The sequence below is a fragment of the Microtus ochrogaster genome, linkage group LG2 (assembly GCF_000317375.1).
Source record: "Microtus ochrogaster isolate Prairie Vole_2 linkage group LG2, MicOch1.0, whole genome shotgun sequence".
NCBI lineage: Eukaryota > Metazoa > Chordata > Mammalia > Rodentia > Cricetidae > Microtus > Microtus ochrogaster.
This window is the reverse complement of record NC_022028.1, coordinates 2,833,868-2,842,211: the sequence shown is the minus strand read 5'-3', so window position 1 is coordinate 2,842,211 and position 8,344 is coordinate 2,833,868. Positions and strand designations below refer to the sequence as shown.

At 41.0% G+C, this 8,344-nt stretch overlaps 1 protein-coding gene across 7 annotated transcripts in view; it reads left to right on the top strand.

The window, feature by feature from the left end:
- Positions 1–8,344, top strand: part of Usp49 (ubiquitin specific peptidase 49) — a 77,463-nt gene that overhangs the window by 34,527 nt on the left and 34,592 nt on the right. For all 7 annotated transcript variants that reach the window (XM_026785573.1, XM_026785572.1, XM_026785569.1 and 4 more), the window contains one exon: positions 2,855–2,930. The gene's annotated coding sequence lies outside the window, so the exon portion shown is untranslated. The remainder of the gene's footprint in view (positions 1–2,854; positions 2,931–8,344) is intronic.

Here is an 8,344-nt window from a genome sequence, read left to right as displayed (position 1 = left end):
GGAGCCTGTCCTGGAACTAACTCTTGTAGACCAGGCTGGCCTCGAACTCACAAAGATCCGCCTGCCTCTGCCTCCCGAGTGCTGGAATTAAAGGCGTGGGCCACCAAGCGCCTGGCTAAGGCCCCCTGATTTCTAAATCTGCGGCTATTTTTAAAACTTCCATGATCTTGTGCCCCTTAAATAAACAAATCCTTCTAGTGGCTTATTAGATATAATGAAGTACAGAGTGAGACCTCATTTGTGATTTGTTGTAACAGGAAGGACCGCTTGTTGGTTCCTGGGTCACCCAGCTAGCTTATACCCGAAATAACCACACAGAAACTATTAATTAAATCACTGCTTGGCCCATTAGCTCTACCTTCTTATTGGCTAACTCTTACATCTTAATTTAACCCATTTCTGTATCACCACATGGTTGTGGCTTACTAGCAAGGTTCTGCCTACTCTGGTAGGCAATCCATGGCGTCTCTCTGATCCTGCTTTCTTCCTCCCAGAATTCAGTTCCATCTTCCCCGCCTACCTAAGTTTTGCCTTATCAACAGTCCAAGACAGTTTCTTTATTAACCAATGAAAGCAACACAGAGACAGAAGGACCTCCTACACCAATTTGTGGTGCTGGAATTCGAACCAAGGGCCTTGAGCATGCTAGGCAAGCACTTTATCACTGAGCTACACATCCTTGACTTCTCTTATGAAAAGTGTAGGTCATAGGCTAGGGATACAGCGTTATTGGTAGAGAGCTTGCCTGATGAGCAAAGCCCTAGATTCAGTATTCAGTATTCAGTTCTATACTTAGCACCATACAGCTTTGAACTCAGCCACCTGTTCAGCCTTTAAAACATTGGCATTAAAGGCATGTGCCACCACACCCAGCATGGCCGTTTGACCAAGATCAAATATAGGATGTTAAGCATAATTTCTATGTGGTTACACGTCCTACATGCTTCATGCTTGAGTATGAAGGTGGTTAACATACATAGCTTAGGAGAGGCATCTAGAATTAAATTAAAATTACTTGGTCTTAACTGTAATTAGTTTTTTTGGGGCTTTGTTACTTTGAAATCAGGTTTGGATGGGAGAGGGGGGTACTGTTTAAATTTGAGGCTCCATTCATAGTTTTGGGGTGGTTTGTCTGAGTAAGTATTGCACATATAATATATAGTAGATAAAAGCTCTCCCTAAGAGCATTTGTGAGTTTCATGGTCTTGCAACTTTTTCTGCCATGTGGGGCCAGACCTTCTTGCCGTGTATACTGATTTGTACCTTTGCACCCAGATGTAAAACTTGGTGCTTCTGATTTTCAGAAAGGCTCTATTCATAGAGCACATTGTGGATTTGTATACCTAACTAAAGAAAGGGAGAGAGCCTCGCTTTGCATTAATGCAGACGACTTTCAGCTGTCCCTGGCCTGAGCTCTTCACCCCCACCCAATCCTAGCTTTGCCCTATTGTACTAGCTCCTCTTTTCTTCTCTGTCCAGCTCATCATTCTTCTCTCAGTCCCTTTTTGAGATAAAACAACAAATTCTTCCCCTTGTAGAATGCAGAGCAATTTCCTTTTCTTGACAGCCATTCTTCAGGGAACCACCCACTCTAGGGGGACTGGACCTGAGAGGTTGGGGCCCCATATCAAGGGTGCATATTTTCGCAAAGAAAGTTTCTTTCAACAGGAATTCTGTGTTCACTGTTAGGCTGATAAAAGGGAAAATTTTCCATCCTGTTATATAGCAGCTAATACACCAATCATGTTTTACTAAATTCCCAATAAAGTGTCAGAAGTCTAAAAAATGATTACATCTGTAATTTATTGAACTCATAAACTCTAGTTATCTTTGCTTAATATAATATTCTGTGTATAGAGTATGTTGCTTTAAAGATACTTGCTGCTTGCATATAGGTCATAACACAAAGGAATTGTCTCACACCTTCTCTGAACCATTATGCATTTCACTTATGCATAAATAAGTTTAGCTTTTGATACTCGAGTATTTCTTTTTTTTTTAATTAATTATTTATTTATTTATTATATATACACTTTCCAGGATACAGTGCCAGATCTCATTACAGATGGTTGTGAGCCACCATGTGGTTGCTGGGAATTGAACTCAGGACCTCTGGAAGAGCAGCTAGTGCTCTTAACCTCTGAGCCATCTCTCCAGCCCACTCGAGTATTTCTTTAGCATGATTTTTCAGCTCTGTCAGTTTTAAGTTATGTAAAGATAGTGTGTATGCTTTAGAACTCCATTTATTTTCAGAAGAAAACCTTTTTTTTTTTAATATTTATTTAGTTTTTTTTTTCCAAGATAGAATTTTTCTGTGTAACTGTCCTGGCTGTCCTGGAACTTGCTCTGTAGACCAAGCTGGCCTCGAACTCAGAGATCCACCTGTCTCTTAAAGGCATGTATCACCACCACCTGGCTAGTTAGGTTTTTGTTGTTGTTGTTGTTGTTTTTTTTTTTTTTTTTTGAGACAGGGTTTCTCTTTGTAGCCCTGGCTGTCTATCTTGGAACTCACTCCGTAGACCATGCTGGCCTCGAGCTTAGAGATTCACTTGCTTCTGCCTCCCAAGTGCTGGAATTAAAAGTGTGCACTACCATCGCCCAGCGAGGAATGCTTTAATCCTTTAATGCTTGTGTTTATGACTCATTTTCCCTGTAAATGACTGAATCTTTGGTTGTTCTTAGCTGAAATATGGATCATATTTTTCTATTTTTTAAAATGTCAGTGTCAAAAAGGTTATAGGGATTTCACTGTTGTAATATATTAATCCTTTTCTGAATTTATAAATAAAATGTATGAAATTGCTTTTTTTCTTGCCATGTATCAGCCCAGACTCACAGATTGTTTCCCTTATAGGTAATAGAGAAAAGGAAAACCCAGCCAATGATTATGTGATAATATGGAAGAAGATGGGAAAAAAACTGTTTAATGGGTAAGGAACAATGCTGTGGTAAAATCTTATTAATGAGAATCATTCCTGATGTTATGACCCGCCTGTCTTTGGTTAATTATGATCTGTATCTTAGTGGTGTTCTGAACTTCTCCTCCCAGCGTCCATCCTGGCACATTTTTCATACCATAAATTAAGAGGTGGTACAGTCGTATTTAAAGGTAAAATGGACCTTGAGACCAGCAAGAATACTGAAAAGGGATTTGAAGACTGCACTTGCCGTGGCCTGTCAAGAGTAATTACCCACCCTTCTTTTTCTCCGAATACTGCAGCTGCTGTGACAACAGGCTCACCATGGGGATCTTGTTCACTTGAGCAACTGCAGATGTGTGTCAGGCAGTAATCAAGTAAAATTTCAAAAGCCCATATATTTTTATTTTCTAGAATTAGGATATTCTAGATAACCAAAACTGTCCATGAATGTTAGGTCCCTACCAGAGTCTAGAAGTTTATGCAGCATTTATTAGATTAGGGCAGCTTTCTTCTCTGTCTAAGCACTGGTTCCCAACCTTCCTAATGCTGTGACCCTTTAGTACAGTGCCTCATGTTGTGCTGACCCCCAACCATAAAATCATTTTTGTTGCTATTGCATAACTATAATGTAAAAAATATCTGACATGCGACTCCTGTGAAAGGGTCATTTGACAACTCCGAAGGGGTCATGACCCACAGTTGAGACCATGGCCTAGTGGTTGAAAACATGAGCTTTGATCCCAGTCTACTTTGGGACAGTTGTTTTTAGCTTGCTTGGGCAAGTTGATCTCTAAGCTTCAATTCTCCAGCTTAAAGTTAGAGACAATAAAATATTTATAATATGATGATGCTGAGGATTAATTAGTCCATATGAAAAATGCACAGAAATGCCTAGAACACAGTAAGTACTTGGTAAACATCATCTCCATGGGATCACTCTGTGATGTTGCACTTTGGGAGTTAGCCCATCTTAGGGAAGGCTAGTGCTGAGGGCAAAAGATTCTTTATGAAAGTTTTTGTTTTAGCCTAGTTTCTTTTCTCTTAGAGTGTGTTGCTCAACTGTGAGAACAGAGTTATCCACCTCCAGCTCTTACTGCATATCTTATGGTGTTTATGAATAAACAGCCATTTCCTGGCTATATATAATAGTTCTACCTCAGCTTGTGTCACCTGCTGGTGGCATGCACCAGTTTCCAGCACTCAGGAGGCTGAAGAAGAAGGATCATGAATTAGAGGCCAAACCTCAGCTTCATAGTAAGATACTACCCACTCTACTCCCTCCCACCACCAAAAAAAAAAGAGATTCTGTCTTTGCAGGATGTATGTAGTTTTTCTTCTTTAAAGATAGCTATGCCAGATTTTTGGTTCAGAGCATGGCAGCCTCATTGAACAAAAGAGTCCCTCTTAAATTTCTTTTTCTTTTTTTTTTTTTTTTTGAGACATACTGGCCTTGAACTCACTATGGAGCTGAGGGTGACCTTGAACTCCTGATCCTCCAACCTTCACCCCAGTGCTGGGAAGCAGGTGTGTAGCACCGTGCCCCTGCTTTTGAGTTTCTTTCTTTTTATTACAGTATTTTTTTTTTTTTTTTTTTGGTTTTTCGAGACAGGGTTTCTCTGTGGCTTTGGAGCCTGTCCTGGAACTAGCTCTTGTAGACCAGGCTGGTCTCGAACTCACAGAGATCCGCCTGCCTCTGCCTCCCGAGTGCTGGGATTAAAGGCGTGCGCCACCACCGCCCGGCTTTATTACGGTATTTTTGTACCTTTGAAAATGTGTGTATGTGTGCTGTTTACATGTATCTGTTTAGCATGTGTGTGCTTGGTGTTCATGGTCGCCCGAATAGGGCATTGGATCTCCTGGCACTGGAGTTATAGGTGGTTGTGAGCTACTATGTGGATGTTTGAAATAGAACTCAAATCCTCAGGCAGAGTAGCAAGTGCTGCTCTTTGTCACGGAGCCAGCTTTCCAGTCCTTCAGATTGTCTTTGATGTCTCTCCCATTGCTTGTCACCTCTTGCTGAAGTCAGTAAGTGGTACTCACACCTCCTGCCTGCTCAGTTAATAGTGATTCCTTGTCAGGTCTCTGAGGGAGTTGAAGACCAGATAATTACAGATTTCCTTGTTGACCAGACAGAGAAAGGGGGTTATGATAGAAGATAAATTAGGTACAAGACTTTGGACTCACCAAGATAGGAAAGATATGGAGTATTTTCTCATAATTTGTCAAATACAGATGGACTAGACATTGTTGATGTACTTATTGCTTGTATATAGCTATTGTACTTACTGTATATATTTTTTCTAATATTAGTTATAGCCTTTTTTATTTTAGACAAAAAGTGAAATGTAGTGATATTTTATTTGTTTTAATAAAGGAAGTTTGCCTAAAGATCAGAAGGGCAAAGCTAAGCCACTAGAGGTCAGGCAGTGGTGGCACACACCTTTAATACCAGGATTTAGGAGACAGAGGAGAAGGATCTCTGTGAGTTCAAAGCCACTCTGGTCTACACGAGATCAATGCAGAAACAAAGCCAAGTGGTGGTGCCCCATCTTTAATCCCAGTACTAGGGAGTTATACCTTTAATCCCAGCACTAGAGGGAATATAGAATAGGAGGGAAGAGAGATTCAAGCTGCTTAATCTACTTCTTAGTCTGCAGTCGGCTCAGCCTTGGTAGAGGTAAGACTTCTCTAGTGGCTTGGTTGCTTTGATTTTCAGGTTGAATCCCAATAGCTGTCTCTGGGTTATTATTTGTGCTACAGGTTTTTATATTTTTTACTATTATTATTATTGTGATAGAGTACAAAGAGGATTGAGAGGAGATTGCTTGTCATATGGCTCAGTACAAAATTTAATAGTCTCGTTGAGTGTTTTCCCTTTGTGAATGAGCCTCTCCATTTTCATTTTTAGACAGTAAGATAAATAACCAGGTGAAGGATGCAGATGTAGAGAGAATCACACCTGATCCTTTGTAGTTGAAGGTGGCAGTCACTGAGCATTTGCTGTGAAGCCACAGATTCCTACCAGCTATGCATCCCAGTCTGTGATTCACAGCCACAGGCCCATATTCCACACTTGGCACAGTTTGCTCCTACCATCTTCAAAAAGACTCTAGATGCTCACTAGGCCCCCTAGGTAGATCTGCTACTGTGATTCCATGTCCCCAGTGAAGCTGTACCATTTGAAGTACATTTCTGTGGATCTTCAAAGTCTTTCTCTGGCAAATTCTGCTTGATTTTTTTTCTGTTCACCCAGCAGTTACTGGAGCATGCAAGGCAGAGGCTTTCAGAAACAGGATGCTCGAGAGGCTGCCCAAGTGTTGGAGCACTACAATACTACAGGTTGTCAAAACCTTCAGTGTGCAAGCAGACAGTTGAAAGTCATAACCCGTAGTCATAGCTCAGTGGCATGGTAGGTTGTGTGGAACTAAGTGGTTGGGTTTCATTTGAAGAGAACTAGCAAGAACCCAGAGTAATTGTTTCCCCAGTCACACTTTGTTACCTGTACCGTTTGACCAGTAGGAAGGGGAGTTTGTGAGGTCTGCTGAAAGGACCTCAGCAGGAGGTGGCTAGTCAGGGTTAGTGTGCTCTCAGTGTCTTCTGACTGTAGGAAATAACTGTTTCCTGAGCTCTATTGGTGCCAGGCACTGCTTGAAGCATTTCTTACCTGTTAACTAATTGAATAATTTAACAATTCTATGTATACTCACAGGAATATTCTTTCTGTTTCTTGAAGAAACTGAGGTCTGGAGACACCACCTGTCGGTCATATAGAGCTAACAGGAAAGTGATAGAATCCCAAATTAGCTAGCTTCGCTTGACCTAACTACTGTGCTGATGCTGTTTGGTTCGTTTGCAAATTAACATTTTCTCTATTCACATTTTATAGTTGTAGGACCAGAAAATTTTTAAATTAAAAAGTGCTTTTAATTTCTCATAATAGTATACAAAAGAAAACTCGAGCAGAAAGCCCAGCACCAGTGCACCAGCTCACATGGGAGGCTCCCTAGAGCACTGTGTTTTAGAGTCATAGAACCAGAGGCTGGCAGGGCTCTACAAGCTTGCTGCTGCTGCTTTTTTTTTTTTTCTTTTCAATACAAGGTGACAGGGTCTCACTATATAGCTCTAGCTGTCCTAGAACTCACTATTTAAAACAAGTTAGCCTCAAACTCCCAGAGACCTGCATGCCTCTACCTTCTGAGTGCTGGGACTAAAGACATGAGTCATCATGCCCAGCCATTTGTTTTAACATTTATTTTATTTGTGAGTATGTATGCGTACACACACATGAGGAGCTCAGAAAACAACTTGCAGAGTTGGTTCTGTCCTTCCATCTTGTAAGTCCCAGGGATTGAACTCTGGTGTTCAGGTGTGTCAGCAAGCACCTGTACCTTCCTAGCCATCTAATCAGCCTGGTTTTGTTTTGTTTTGTTTTTTGAGTCAAGAAGCAACTATGTAACGGCCCCTAAAGGGGCTGGCTTAACCCTACACAACTATATATTTAACATAATAAAAATATGAGATATAGTAATAAATATTAGTAATAAATTCACAAAATATTGATTCTTCTATTCTAACAACCACATCTGTTTCAAAGGGATGACAAGTACACGTGCCAAGACTTTGTTCTTGGATGCTTTGACCTGTATCAGTCGTTCCTGGTGATTTTAATTTCATTGATCTTTTAAATAAGCACAATAACTACAACCTATTGTTTGCAAAACAAAACACTTTAACATCAAGAATGTTGGAGATAAAATCTGTTTGTGAAGAACCAGTGTTTCCCAAGGACAGGTAAATCCTGGCCAGTGAAGACTTGTGTTTAGATTCTCATTTATCTGGGTTGCTGGGGTCAGATTTCATTTGGACCAGATGACCAATGCAGTATAGCATCCTCCTGTCCATCCAAAGCATGCGCAGGGACATGGACGGGCAGAACTCCTGCTGTAGGACATTCCCACCCTATCTGACCACATTCTTTTTTTAAAATTATTATTTCAGATGTACACATGTTTTGCCTGATGTATGAATGTGCATTGCATGTGTGTCTGGTGTCCTTGTGGGCTAAATGAGGTTACTGGATCCCTTGGAACTTGAGTTATAGATGGTGTGGGTGCTGGAAATGGAACTTGTGTCCTCTAGAAGAGCAGCAAGTACTCTTACCTGCTGAGCCATTTCTCCCTTTTTGTTCTAAAAATGACCTGAGTGCTGTTGCTTCTAGGCTCTTTAGGGTTTCCCCAGAGGTATTCTGGTTCATACAATGCTGTTAATAAATTAGATACCCTTCTGATATCTGACCTTGTTCAGACTGTCCTCTTCTAAAAAGAGCCTCCACATCCTGGGACACTCCCTTCCCTGTCCCTCTCTCTTTTCCTCCTTCCCTCTCTCTCTCCACCCCCATCCCTCTCTCTTTTCCTCCTTTCCCC